Raw genomic sequence first — 15,231 nt, 5'->3', positions numbered from 1 at the left:
AATGACTGTGGCATAAGCAGCCCTGTTTGGGGACAGTTTACTTGGACTTTTGAACTCTTTCCTGTTTTTCACCTGTATTCAATAATATTTGTGGTGGGGAATTTAACCCATTACTACATGGTAGAGTGAAATGTAAAGCTGGAGATGATCAAATACTGGAACCCAATAGTCTATATTCACTTTCTTGGCCCACAGCTCCCTCCTCTATTATTGCTATCATTGTTCATCTATTTATTTCCTTCACCTGATTTTCAGATGATCTGATCTCTGGCTTTCCCCTCTGGCTTGAAGGGGAGCAGCCAACACCCAGCACTCAGGGTTTCTGATGAGACTGGCTTAAAAGGAATTACTTATCAGTCAATGAAACTGAGAGCACATTTTTCAGCTCCTTCTCTCTCGCACCCTCTTTTTCTCACCACTCATCCCGTTCCTGCTTTAGGGTACTTTAATGTGATAAGGTGCGATACACAGTTAATCTAAGCTGCTGTTTTAGAATTGTTAGTGAGAGCTAGCTAACACGTGCACTGTGCAGACATATTTTAGTATTACCTTTCCAGCACAATCAAGTCTGTCAAGGGAAGTATGGCTTTATTTTACAGTTTTCCATTATATTTAATGTTTTACACCTCAGGAATGTTTTATGAGTAGGGCATAAGTTGTAGGAGCAATTGAATTCAAATCAGATGCGCAGTCTAACTCCAGGTCCCCTATCAACTTTTTTATCTCCCTGCAGAAGTTGTTTCTGTCCATATTTTTATTTCAGCTGGGCTGAGTGGGAGAAAGAACTCTAAGGGAGGTCTTAGCAGATGGTTGTCACAAACTGCATACGGCAATTGAGAATTAGTGTGCAAGCATATGCAACCTGGTACAGTATGAAACATTCCAGCATATGAACACTGAAGTAAATCAAGCTTGGACAAGATTTTTTTTTTTATTATGAAAATTAGAATTTAGTTTCTCTTTTCATCTATGCATATGGATCTCAGGGCTTTGCAACATATGGGGTCAAACGCTGGACTTCAGTGTGACTCCTTGCAAATGTAGGTAGTTAAATTAAGTACAAATTTGGTTCACTAAGATTAATGTAAAAATAAAACATGCACAAATACAAACACAGCCATTGTGTGTGTGTGTTTGTTTATAGGTATGAATATATGTATACATATTAAACACCTAATTTAATCTTCATTATTTCCCCTTCTCTGCACACTCTCTAAATAATCTGTGAAGAAAAGAATGGAGAAGAAAGGCTGTTCCAAAAATTGTAACTTGGGTGCATACATTGTTGGGTTTTCTTTCCCTTTAGAGAAGCAGCATGTTTTCTGGAAAAACTGACTGGAACAGGAAAAATATCAAGTGGGTGAGCAAACACCCTTTTGTAGGTCATGTTTTAAACAAGCAGGAGGAAGGTTTTTGATATTTTGCCTTGAAATGCAACAATGTTCAGGCAGGTCTCTGACTGAGCAGGGGTTCAGGCAGCATCTGTTCCCCCATGTCCTGCTTTCCAGGCTGTAGGAGTGACCCCAATCCAGGCTGGTGACACCCACCTCCCCTCACCTCCCTCCCCCCTGTTCTCTCTGTGCTCGGGGTGCAGAGCAGGGGAGCAGGGGAGGGGTTTCAGGAGTGAATTTTACTGTGAGGAGGTCTCCCAGAAAATATGCCTCGATTCTTTCTTAACCTTCTCACTTGCCCTTCTCGCTAAGTTATGGTGGACAAATAGAACTGAAATGGAGAGAGAGGAAAGAATGAAAATACTGGCACACAAGGAAATACTGAATTACATATTGGTCGACCAAAACACAAATCAACTCAAAACTACAGGAGTCCACCAACATGCACATAAATCATTTATAACGATAATCCAAGGCTAGGTCCAAATCTCATTAAAGTATATGAATCCTTAATCTATTTTGGCAAAAAAGAGCCAATACACATTTTTTCTTTTTATCATAAATTACAGTTCTGTGGCACTGTGCAAATATTACCAAGCTGTAAGACAGCTGTGCTCCATTAAAATGTGTAATGGTCGCTGATTTCTTACAGCACATGGTCATCAGGCTGAATCTACAGCCAGTAATTAGGAAGATGAAATGTTTAATTGTGCCTTAATTTTGATAAAATTTATCTGTCACACATCCCGTAGTCAAGCAGTATGCTCACAAATCAATGTCATCAGGCCTGAGCAAGAACTGAAGCACCACACTCTTGTTTCTGACAGATTCATTTGAATATCAGACTGCTCCGGATGAGCCACTAGACTAGCAAAACAAATAAAAACTTTCCTGATGAGCACAGCTCCTGTAGCACACATCTCACTACCTAGGCTAAAAGACACAGAGGTCAAAGCAAAAGGCAGGTAGTTTTCTTTCATCTCTTGCTCAGCAAGTTCCCTGGGCACAGCAAACCACCTAAAATTTTTAAAAAGCAAAAAACTTCTTATTGACTACTTAATCAAGTCTCAAGGGCTGAGAGGTGGTGGAGTCAGACAGCGGTTTTCATTCCTTATTTCCTCCCCTCTTGTTTGTTCTCCTGCTGAAAAATCATGCGAGGCAAAGCCAGTGCCCATTGTGTAGGCGAGAGGCAATCACTCACTTCCCTGCTGGCAGTACAGCAGTGCACATTACAGCAACCAGTCATGTGCAGATTATTACCACACATATGCATTATTATTTTTTTCTCTTTTTTTACACTGGAGTCCACATGGCATGTCAAAATGGCAGCGCACTGCCTGAATAGTGCCCAGTTCCATTTTTAAAAGAATGCGTGCTTTGGATTTAATACATCCAAATATGGGACCCATTTTGTTCATTAATTGTTTTCTTTTCCTTTCTTTCTTTCTTTCTCTCTTCTTTCTTTCTTTCTTTCTTTCTTTCTTTCTTTCTTTCTTTCTTTCTTTCTTTCTTTCTTTCTTTCTTTCTCTTTCTTTTCCTTTCTTTCTTTCCTCCCTCTCTTTCTTTCTCTCTCTCTCTCTCTTTCTCTCTCTCTCTCTTTCTCTCTTTCCATCAGACTAACGGAAAGAGAACCCAAGATAGACCAGCTACTTTACCATGATCATGGGCACACTGGCCTCTGCTCCACAATGTTTCCTAATTGTTTTCAAAGAGTCACTGTTGATATTGCCCAGTGTGTTACTGGAGGATACAGCTGTAGTATAATAGTACCCTGCTACAGGGACTGAATACAGCAGTGCTGTGTTAATGAACATAAGCTTTCCATTGCCTGAGAGAAAAGACAGTGCCCTTAATTTCAGATGCTATCCTGATCCAGAACCACTGATACATGGTCCAGACAGACTCGGGGAAGGAAGGATAGTATTGGTCTTCCTGTGGGTCACAATACAAGAGAGCCTACATGGTGGCATGAGTGAGAGCAATTATCATCTCCTTGATTTGGAGCAAAGCCACATGAATCCTCAGTTATCATCACGTTAGAAGAGCTTACCACCGTGTGTTCATTTGACCAAACCTCCTGTGCTTGGAATCTGGTTTTTCCCTTTTGCACCTATCAAAGGATGAGCCTCTGTGTGTCCCAGCAGACCAAGAGTCCCATTTTTGTTGCCCTAAATTACATCCCGATACACACAGCCATGTATTCTGCAGATAATTGTAAAGAGAAGATTATTGAAAAACTGTCAAAAAAGGCAACTTTGGTAGCACCTGCAATTCTGATAGCTAACTCAGATGAAAATTTAGGACTGTTTTTAAGACAGAACACTGTGTTGCTTACTACTCTCATTTTCTCTACAGTAGTCGGGTGTCTGTCCTTCTTCTAAATCTAAGAGCAGGGTTTGCTAACACACTCCATAATGTCCTGTTAACCTACTATCTGATTGTATTGCTTTTGCAGCTTTTCCACCATTTGTACTCTAGAATATGAAGATCCTCTGGAATGATTGATCAAAGGTCATAGTGGGGTTGTCCCATGAAAACTTCTTATCCCTCTCTCTGCTTAACCTTTACATGAGCTTGATTTTTAAAAGTGTAAACAGATGAACATCTATGCAATAGCAGTCATAATTAAATGTATGAAAATGTTCCTGTCTTGTTTGTAATCACCTCGCTGTTGCATTTCTGCTGTGAATATAAAATGTGTATTTCTTCTCTATGACCTCTCTGACACTGCCTCAGTCTTAATCTGAAGCATGCCATCTATCTGAAATGAGTTATTTTTTCTCTGTTATAGAGTTCTCATATTCTTTTTCACAACCAGATACCATCTTTAGCAAATGTTGGAGGATCGGAGACCTGGACTGTTTTCTTCAATAACCTCTCACATAACGTTTTTATTTAATTTTACAATAGAATGTTAAATAATTGGATTTGCAATCTAAGAAATGCTTACATACTTTGAAAATCAGTTAGTTGCTGTGAACAGGTCAATTGGAGTTTTTTCCCTACTTAGAAACATACTTGCTGATAGATACTAACTGCTTATATCAAATAGAATGTTCTCCCCTTTTTTGGTTTGTTTGAGTTTGTTTTGAAACTACATGCATATTGAAGCTTCAAAATCTTCTAAAAATGTAATGGGTGACAAAAGAGCACAAAACCACCTAATGGCGTGTCATGGTTTGAGAGCCCCAAAAACCAATTCCCGAGTTCAAGCCCCCCTCCCCCCTGGGCTGAGATGTGGGAGGGGGGCTTGGACTCAAGAATTGGATTTTGGGGCTCTCAAACCATTACATGACGTTATATTTATCAAAAATCTCGCAATTCTGTCTGCAAAACCAACAATAACTGAGGTATATAGTCTAGCTAAGCTCACCATCTCCTTCTACTCCTCCTGAAAGAAAAAGTACAAAAATACTGATTTTGTGCTTCTAACCCATGAGGCAATTTTGGTGTAAACAACAAGAATGTACTAAAATAGTCATTTGATGTAAAAAAAATCATTGAAGAGATACGCAGGATTTTTAACAATGGAGAAAGTTATGAGCTCTGCCATTCAGTCTCCTCTGGTTTTATTACTGTTATACAACATTTGGATACACCCCTGTCCCACATGACAGAGCACTCTTAATAAACATTAGTGTGGAGTAGATGTAAGATCTTCAATTGTAAGTGCTGGAAAGGAAGGCTGGAGATAATTCATCACAGTTTTCATTTCATCAACCTCTTCTGAAATGTTCTTGCTGTCCTGTATTCTCTCCTATATTTCACAACAGTACTGGAAGTTATAGTAAAAAAAAATTATCTTTTTTTTAATAATTTTTCAGTTTTATTCAGTTCAGTTCCAGTTCTTTGATATTAATGAGATTACAGATTTTAATAGTGATTATGACAGTGTTAGCAGCCTATAATCTGTCAAATCCTTCTGAATTCTGTTTTAGCTAAGGTTTCTTGTATAATTGTCTGTTTTACTTATTTAGTTAGTTAATTATATGAACTTATTACCTTTTTGTAACATCTCGCGATAAAACTGGCAATCAAAATATTTTTGATTAGCCGTCTTAATTTTAAGATCTTTGAGGTAGTCAGGCATAAAGTTATAAATCCCTTCTGGGGCAATCAGACAGGCAGGTAACTATGTTGCTACTATCAGTGTTATCAGAAGATGGTAGTCCTTCTATTTATTTTTTGGAATTATTTGTTGTTTTTCACCAGACAATCCACAACAGGGGGTTTGGTGGGGGAAATTTTCAACTCAGCGTGCATAAACTCTGTAGTAGTTTCTTCATGGGTTTCTAGATTGATGCAAATGGTCTGTAGACAGAGCACTAAAAGGAGCTACAAAGATCTTTTATTATTTATTAATTTATTTATTTATTTATTATAGTACCTACCTGCACAGATAATGAAAAATGGGTGCCTGCCACAGACAGGTCACAGCCTGGCTTTCTGAAGGGACAAAACAGATGATGGAAAGAGACAAGTCGTGGGTAAGTGAGGAAATGAAAAAAATAAAAATGTTTTACTGTGTAAAAAATAGGCTCCTCTCCCTGTGCTTAGTCATTGTCAACTGGCATTCTTCTGCTGGCACTGTGTTAAAAACTAATTGTAAAGATGAAAATACAGGAGCATAGCATGGCAGATTTCTGGATTTAGACAAGCTTTTCCCCGAGCAAAACGAGCGCTGTTAATAAGAGAGTAATGATGCTCATTGTTAAAATCACTGAATTTTTCAGACAATATCAACACTTTCAATGCAGTAGTCTGTGATCTGTGGTTATCCTTCCAAACCTCAAAGTGTGAATTCCATCTGATAACTTCCAATTAAAACCAAGATGCTCCTGTAACCATAAATATGATCATTCTACAATTCAACTGATGTCAAAGCTAAAGCCTTTAACTATTCCTTTGCACCATTCTAGTCTAGTTTCAGTTTGCAAGGGAAACAATCAGTGTGACATACATCAAATACTGGCTTGGGCTAGTTTGTGTCCATCAATCTTGCTTGCACCTTATGCCTCTTCCTCTGTCTTTTTCTCCCAACTTTATAACTGGCAGAATATGAGAATACTGGCGTTCCCATGGGAAGCTTGTTTAAGGTCAGTGAAGTGCCAGTGGATGCAGCAAGTTTCTTTAAATACCAGCAATTGCAGAAATGCTCTAGGACTGTAAACTCTGATGTTAAAAATCAGTGCTCATCTAGTTTTTGTGTTTGTAAACAGGGTAGCACAGTGGTAGCTCCTTGATCAGGAGATGCGTGCAAATTGATAATCAGTAATGTAATGATGTTATACAAACCTACATTTCACTTGGTAGCAGCTGAACCAAAAAAAGTCATTGGAATTCAGCAAACATGCTAAAATAATTTGTAAATGAGCATATGAGAGGTCGTAGCTGTCACAGCCAATATCATAATCTTACTTCAGAACAGTTCATTGTCCTGCTAAAATACCAATGGAAGGAAAAAAAATCTATGTATCTTTAAATCCTCACGTTTTGGGGAACTTTTTAACTATTTTTTTTGCAAGACCTCAGGAAATCAGTATCAATGGTTCATTAAAATGAATAGTAAAATGTACAGGAATGACTGCAAGGTGTAGAAAGTTCACTTCAAAATCATTTGGAAAGCAAAAAATGTACTGCTTACATAAAAGTCAAATTAGTCATTTTACAATAGTTTTTAGCGTGTTTTCCTTACCCATATCCTGTGGTCATTCCTTTATACATAAAAGTGCCACTATTAAGCTACATGTGTATACAGGTATCAGTATTAAGAAACTAGTGATAATTGATCTCTTTTTTGTGTATGAGTTTTTTACTCATCTAATCAAAGAGGAGGAATAATGCAACATAATCAGAAGACCGTGAAGCCCCCAAAGAGGGAAAAGACATTTCTAATAATCTGCAATTAAGTAAACAACTTTCACTGTTTGTAACATCACCATACAACATTTCATACGCTGAACAAATCTAGAAAACATCAACTGTTTTTAGGAAAACCCTTAGAAAAGAGGGGTGAGGTGATGAACATAAACTGTTCATCCATTTCTATTTAGGATTTATTTCTTAGCGCCCTGGTATAGAAGGCTACAAGCCAATACTTGGTTGTAGTCCAACAACATCCCACATCCTCCAGGCAGATGATTTTACATTATAATAAATTAATATATTTTAAAACAAAAGCCACAGATGAACCTAAAAAACCCTCTGCCAGATAAGGTGCCCTTACTCCTAGGAAGCATTTGAAGCCTGGGACAGAAAGGTGCGGGGTACCCTAATTTTAAGGAACATGCTTAAATTCAGGATTTTCTGGATTATCAGAAACTGGCACAACCCCAAATGTCTGAAAGCTGCTTCCTCAGAAAAATGGGCTCCACAGTACTGACAGCAGGAACAAAGCCTCATCTCCAGCCTGCGTAACGCAGTGTCCATCTGGACTGTGGCCATGGTGGCAAGTGACGAGGACGAGTGTAGGAGTGGGTCCAGCCTACGGGTCCCCACTCGAGTGAGCGGGTGGTAGCGCACCTCAGCAGAAGAGGCTCTCCTTGGGCCAGCCAATCTGCCTCTCTGCAGTTGTATGGGCTACATACCATAACGCCACAAGCTGCCATGCTGCCGCCTGCACTGCTCTCCCCCAGCAGCGCCTGCCCAAGCCCTGCCACGCCTCCTCTCTGCAGTTTTACCCTGGCCGCGGAGGGGGAGCAGTGGGTTTGTCCTAGAAAAGGACAAAACCCCCCTCAGACCTGTTGGACCATTTGTTACCAACTGTAAAAACTGAAAGTAAGGAGGCAAATGCAAACCTCATGGATCAGTTCCATGGTTACAATAAAAACACATTGAATTTATACTGTATCTTAAGACAGGCTCAGTGTTTAAACTCTTAACATGCCTGGTGAACGTGACATTGCCCAGTCCAACGGTGTGTATCTGCCAACGTATCTGCCATACAATCACAGCGTTGCTTTCAGGGAGCACTGTTAAATTTGTCGTATGTACAATAATTGGCTTTTGTTTGAGCTTCTTGGACCAGAAAAAAAAAACCAACTTCTCCTGCGCTGACCCTGGGCGCCAGCCATATTGAAGAGTGAGGGGTTGTTGGCCTGCGGTGCCAACATACTCCACCTTCATGGGGAGGCCATGCCCCTCACGCTCCAGCAATGCCAGACGGCGCTCGGATGAGGCGGGCTGGGTCTGGCAGGTGGCGGCACAGGAGGTAGTAAGTGAGAGCAGCACAGCATAACTAGCTGTAGCATAGCAGTAGAATAATATTCTCGCGTCCTCAAAACTGTAGGAGTGTTTTTGACTTTGACTGCTTCCAATACCTAACAAATATGAGATCATGGCTTCTGGCATAAAAGGGACAAATTCGTAGCCATGCCAGTAAGGCTGCCAGTGGTGGGAGGAGGTGTCACCTACCCTGTCCAAACAGGTAGTCTATTGACTTCAAACCAACATCTTTGCTCCTCTGTATGCTGCCCCAAAACACTTTACATTCACCTGGTCTACACCCATGCAAACCAGCAGCTCCCCCAAAGGAATCTTTCATGTGGCAAATCCCCCTTTGTTTTGAACTGGGAAGGGCAGTATTGTGTGCAGACTCCTAGGTTGGCTTTATTTGCTTTTTTAACTCTTTGCAGTAAACATCTCTTTGTTCTCAAAATGTGTTCCTTCTAAGGAACACAGAACTGTGGAAGTCAATGAGCAAAAAGTGAAATATGAACAGAGGCAGATGAGCTTACAAGCACTGGGCCCAAACAGCCAGACAACTTCACTATGCAATAAAAGTCCATGAATAATTGATTTCACTAGCTGAAATGAAGATTTGTTTTTGAAAAGCTGGTTTTGGTATCAAAAATAGATATCCAATGGCCTGGAAAATGTTGCAGTGCAACATTTTAACAAAGTTGTCCTCCAAAATGTGTACAAATGCCCCATTTTCTAATTATGAATATTTCAACACCTAACATTTTCTGCCTGAAAATCCTTGTCTCTGCCAGCTAGTTTAAAGAAGAGCAAGTTTGAAGCAGGGGTTTGCACTCTGGAGGATCTATCAATCCCATCAGTAACTGTGTCTGTGATTCATGAGTGAGACTGCCAGAGGATTAAGCGAATGGCTCTAAACTTCAGTGACACATATTGTTCTATTGGATGTATGCCCAAAAAACAGAGGAGAGAGGGTGTGTAAGTGTATATGTATGTGAGTGTGTGTGTAAAAAATGTTGCAAATTCATATAATCATGCTGCTATTTGCATTTTTTCTTCAATACCAATAGAAAAATAGGTATATTTGAATTCTCTGCTGTAGTGAGAATATAGTCATGAACTCCGCTTTGTGAATCTTCCAAACTAATTTGGCCTTTCATTTTGTCAACACAATGGTGAGATGCTGAGGTATGAGGAACATGTCAGAAACATACAGGTATAGTAATAGCAGGATGTAAACATCCTGTTTACATCAGGTAGCAGGGAAGGGTGTCAACCAGTGGGGATTTTGGATCACTTCTATATACTCTAACTGAAACAAATGAAAGTTCTGAAAGGTCTTTCATTCAGTTATTTGGTGTCTAAAGCAAAGAGACAAAATGACATTTATTGAAAAAGCTAATTTCTGGTTGTTCCTGGTGCAAAGAACTGTCCCACCGAGAAAGTACGGTCTAGACAGAGGAACCCCAAATATGCCAGTGGAAGGTCATCTGGGAGTTTGCCGGAAAAGCAATACATGGCCCATAGGAACTTCATCCAGAGAAATTTTGGTTTACCCTAAAAAAAAGCTTGCAAAATGGAGATTGGCTGCTGTTTTCATGGTTTTGCTGCTAATTCATTCCATTTCCACTTGCAAGCCTTCATTGGTATTGGCTGTACTGATGTTTGCTTTTGAGATCAGGGTAGCAGCAGCTGTGTGATTCTCTCCTCTCACAGTTGCCACAGAAACATTCAACAGGAAAGCCTGAGGAATTGTGTTGCACTTTGAGGAAGCAATAAAGGGAAGGGAAGAAGGGTAAAGTAAATGACAGATAAAACCAATGAGACCCATCCATTTTGGAGAATGAGCCAAATGTGAATAGAGCAGAAAAAAGGTTAAAGTCTGGAGAAGTTTGAAAGCTAATATGCAGCTCTGGGCACAGGTTTCTACATTTCTTGCACTTTATGCTTCTCCCTTCTGACTCCTTCTGCTGGCAAGTATCATACATTGTTATCAACTTCTGTGTTACCATGGAGAAAAAGAGAGACAGAGAGAGAATGAATGAAAAAAGACAATGATGAAGAACAATTTATTTAAAAAAAAAAATCTCTGCTTTTAGAGATAATATTTGTCTTTGAAGGTACAATGGAATCACTCAAAACCAGCTCTTTACTTTTAATGGAAAATTGGCATTAAAAAGTATTTTTAAAGTAATACCATAGCAGAAAGGTACTTCTGAAGAAATTCCTTGCAGCTATGGAGTTACGTAATTGTGATTTTGGTCAAATGACACTTCTGTTTTGCGGAAAGATGCTAAAAAGATATACAATGGTTCTCTGGGCTTTTTGTCTTCAAGAATTCTCAACTGAATTTCTTTAATTCCAAAGTAAGAAGGCATTGGGCATTTGTTGCTATTTATAAATATAATTTCTGCAAATGTAATCTTAGATCTGAAAAGAAAAATTATATTCTTTCTGGTTTGAGTATCACTACAAACAGAAAAAGGGCTGAAAAGCATATTCTGTTCCTAATTTACCTCCATGCAGTGCCATAAAATTCAGATAACCCAGAATGCAAGATACAAGCAAAAATCCATTTTGCACTGATATCTACACTAATACTTCAGCGAGCATGAAAAGAAAGTGGAGTCAAAATCGTAGAATCAGAGAATCGACCGAGTTGGAAAAGTTGTCCAAGATAATCAAGTCCAATCCTTGATCCAACACCGCTGTGGTTACTAGACCATGGCACTAAGTGCCACATCCAGTCTCTTCTTAAAAACTTCCAGGGATGGTGGATCCATCACCTCCCTGGGCAGCCTATTCCAATGTCTGATTACTCTCTGTAAAAAATTTCTTCCTAATATCCAACCTAAACCTCTCCTGGCACAGCTTAAGGCCGTGCCCTCTTGTCCTACTGATAGCTGCCTGGGAGAAGAGACCAACCCCCACCTGGCTGCAACCTCCTTTCAGGGAGTTGCAGAGATCGATGAGGTCTCTCCTGAGCCTCCTCTTCTCCAGGCTAAACAACCCCAGCTCCCTCAGCCTCTCCTCATAGGACTTGTGCTCAAGTCCCTTCACCAGCCTTGTTGCCCTTCTGTGGACCTGCTCCAGCACCTCAACATCCTTCCTGAACTGAAGGGCCCAGAACTGGACACAGTACTCAAAGTGTGGCCTCACCAGCGCTGAGTACAGGGGAAGAATCACTTCCCTGGTCCTGTTGACCACACTGTCCCTGATCCAGACCAGGATGCCATTGGCCTTCTTGGCCACCTGGGCACACTGCTGGCTCATATTCAGCTCTTCTTTTTGAAAAACTCTTCTTTTTGATAAAATATGTATGGTTCTTACTCAAAGTAGACAAAGATGTGACGCACAACAAGGTTCTTGACCTAGAATGAAATCAAGCTTTATGGTGCAGTGAGATTACCAGATCAGAAGTTTTATTACTTCCCATGGGAATCATGCCTTCTCTTGTCAGCATATTTACAAATCGTAGAATCATAGAATCATTTTAGTTGAAAAAGACCTTTAAGTTCATTGAGTCCAACCATTATCCTGACAATGCCAAGTTCATCACTAAACCATGTAAACACCTACAGGGATAGTGACTCCACCACTTCCATAGGCAGCTTATTCCAGTACCTGAACATCCTTTCAGTGAAGAAATTTTCCTTAATAACCAATCTAATCCTTCTCTGGTACAACTTGAGGACATTTCTTCTTGTCCTATCTCTTGTTACTCGAGGTAAGAGACCAATCCACATCTCACTGCAACCTCCTTTCAGTTGTAGAGAGCAATAAGGTCCCACTGAGCCTCCTTTTCTCCAGGCTGAACAACCCCAGCTCCCTCAGCTGCTCCTCACAGGACTTGTTCTCTAGACCCTTCATCAACTCCATTGCCCTTCTCTGGACATGCTCCACTGCCTCAATGTCTTTCTTTCTTGTAGTGAGGGGCCCAAAACTGAACACAGGATTTAAGGTGGGGCCTCAAATGTGGTGTACTCAGCATCGCAGAGTACAGGGGGAGTGCTGAGTACAGGGGAACAATCACTGCCGTGGTCCTGCTGGCCACAGTATTTCTAATGCAAATGTTGGCAAGTGCTTGCATTTGCCTGAAATTCTGCACCAATAAATTTTTCTATTTAAAATATTTCATTTGGAATAAACCTATTTTATTGGGAAATAAGCACTGCGAGTTTGACTAGAGTGTTTTACTAAGGTTGGGCTCAATGAGCTTACGTTGATTATCATGTCACACACTGTAGCTGATAGGTCTGGTATTTGTTGAAACACTACATTCATCAGGTGATGAAGCCCTGCAATAAAGGGAAACTAATGGAAACAATTAAGAAAGAACACCTGTCGGTGGAAGACTGCAACCCCTACATTGACCATAGCCAGAAATTGTTCCCAGTTGTTATTCACAACAATGGAAGACCCCTGGGCTGTGAATGCAGGCAATGATGGACTGCAATAAAATTTGCAAATGAGTTTTCACATTGTCCCATAAAATTCTATGACTTTGTCAGTCTGTGTTGACACAGACCAATACATGGCTAAGCAATAAAATGATGGAAGAAAGGTCCTAATTGCTGTTGTTGGTGAAAAGTATCTTTGCACTTCTGAAGGACCTGGGTCCAAATTTCCCGTTCGTCACAAATCGATCTGGGTATGTTTGTTCTGTTCTAACCACTGGTGGAAGCTTAGCCTTACGAAACAGATTAGGTCAGCTAGCATTCTCTGTTCCACATCCAGGACCACACAACAAAGTTATTTGCTGCCACAGCAGCAAAGTTGTAAGGAAAATGTCTTTCTACACTGCATGGCATTAGCCAGCAGATAACACAGAATTGCACATTTTACTAGCAACACATTTTACTTATTACCTGAATTATTGATATGAACTGTCCACAGAAGTATTACCTTTTGACTTTAAGAACTAGAGGTATTGTTAGAAAGAGTTATTCAGGTAAAAGCATGTGCTTCTCTTCCAGTTCTCAGTTGGACAATAAATATTTGGCACACATTTTAAATCCTCAGCTTTCCCTGTGAAAATAAGGAAGGGCAGGAGATGTAGTAACAGTATTAGAGAGGGAGGAAGGGTTGTGGGGAGAGAAGAAAAAGAGATGCTAAGAGGAGTCTGTTTGCAGTGACATCCACAGACTCAGCACACTAATGCATGTGAACAGTGAAAGACCTATGAACATCAGATCTTCATGTCCTTCAAATGACCATGGTGTCAGCAAGGTAGGTTGGCACAAGACCTCGGGTAGAAACCAGAGAAGTCAGTCAAATGTTGCTTTTTTAATTCTTATCATCAAAACATCACAGAAAATATTTCTCCTAGTTTATAATTGCGTGACCGTTTTTTAAATTATTATTATTATTCTTTAAAATGTATATTGTAATTGTTTTAGATAGAACAGGCAATTCCCTTTCCCTTAAATATTCTTCCCCTTACTGCTGTAATGTAACTAAATGAGACTATTTCATGCCTTCAAAAAAGCCCAACCACAGAATGAAGGTTTAATCAATAGATTTAATTTAATTCCATAATGATGAGCTGACTCTCTTCAGGACCTAATTTTCTCTTCTCTACAGAGAGTAGAACCAAATTTTTTGTTAGTGCAACTGTTTACATACAATAAGACACAAATATATACGTAGAAATTGATCAATTAGAAATCTATTAGAAAAATATAAATTGTAAAATAATTAAAATTCAAACAGTGCTGAGTTTGCTTGAGTAGAATCTTGCACCCATAATTTAAATGTGATTTTCAGAAAGTAGATAATTACTACTACATTTCATTCTCTCTCCTCTTTTCTCCATCTCCTCTCTTTTTATTTTATTTTTTAGGAACCAGATACAGAATAAGTTTCTGCAGATATGCTCGCAGTCTGAGATATTCAACATGACCTTTCAATTGAGTAGGCTACTTCTGAGAATAGCTTTCACTCACAATGTAATATTCAAAGCCTAACAGTGATTTGTAGAAGGAACATACTATTTGCTCTCTGTTTCAACCAATCCAAAGCATGCAAGGCTATTCCTTGTCTGGTAGTTGTACAATTTTCACACATAAGAATACAAGATCCTATTGAATTCATCTGAAACTGTGTCTTAAATTCCCACTAACTTTGGACAGGAAAATAAAGGGCTCCTTGGTATAAAAGTTTTCAACAATAAAGAATTCAAACAACAGATTTACTGAAGGTTCTGTGATATGAATATATATACATATATATATACATATATATGTATAAGGATTTTGTGTTTCCTCTGCATTACTCTTTTCTTGTAGCAAGCTATGAAAGTGAGAAATAGTAGAAGGGAAATTAACATGTCCGCCTCCTTCTCCAAATGGGGGAATTCATCGTGCATTTTGTGAGATGAGACAAGTGCATAAACAGTTGAGGGTGAGCCAGCACAGCACCCCTTAAACAGAGAAGTCCAGCCACATGCAGTCTGGAAAGCAGATCTTAGCAGTACACAGAGGCAGCACATGGGCAACAGGCACAAGCTGTAGTGAGGAAAACTGAAATGAGATACCAGGAAACAACAGTTCCCTGCGTAGGAGGTCAAACACCAGAACAAGTCACCCAGAGAAATTGTGAAATCTCTGTCCTTGGAGATACTCAGACTTGTCCAGACAAG

General features: G+C 39.7%; 1 long non-coding RNA gene across 1 annotated transcript in view; it reads left to right on the top strand.

The window, feature by feature from the left end:
* The window catches only part of LOC116795083, a 39,875-nt gene extending 25,111 nt beyond the window's left edge, over positions 1 to 14,764 (top strand). Inside the window, exons 2-4 of the long non-coding RNA XR_004359961.1 lie at positions 5,776 to 5,878; positions 13,724 to 13,820; positions 14,434 to 14,764. This is a non-coding gene — a long non-coding RNA (uncharacterized LOC116795083). The remainder of the gene's footprint in view (positions 1 to 5,775; positions 5,879 to 13,723; positions 13,821 to 14,433) is intronic.
* Positions 14,765 to 15,231: the final 467 nt, after the last annotated feature.

This window comes from Chiroxiphia lanceolata, chromosome 1, assembly GCF_009829145.1.
Source record: "Chiroxiphia lanceolata isolate bChiLan1 chromosome 1, bChiLan1.pri, whole genome shotgun sequence".
NCBI lineage: Eukaryota > Metazoa > Chordata > Aves > Passeriformes > Pipridae > Chiroxiphia > Chiroxiphia lanceolata.
This window is presented reverse-complemented; position numbering and strand designations above follow the sequence as displayed.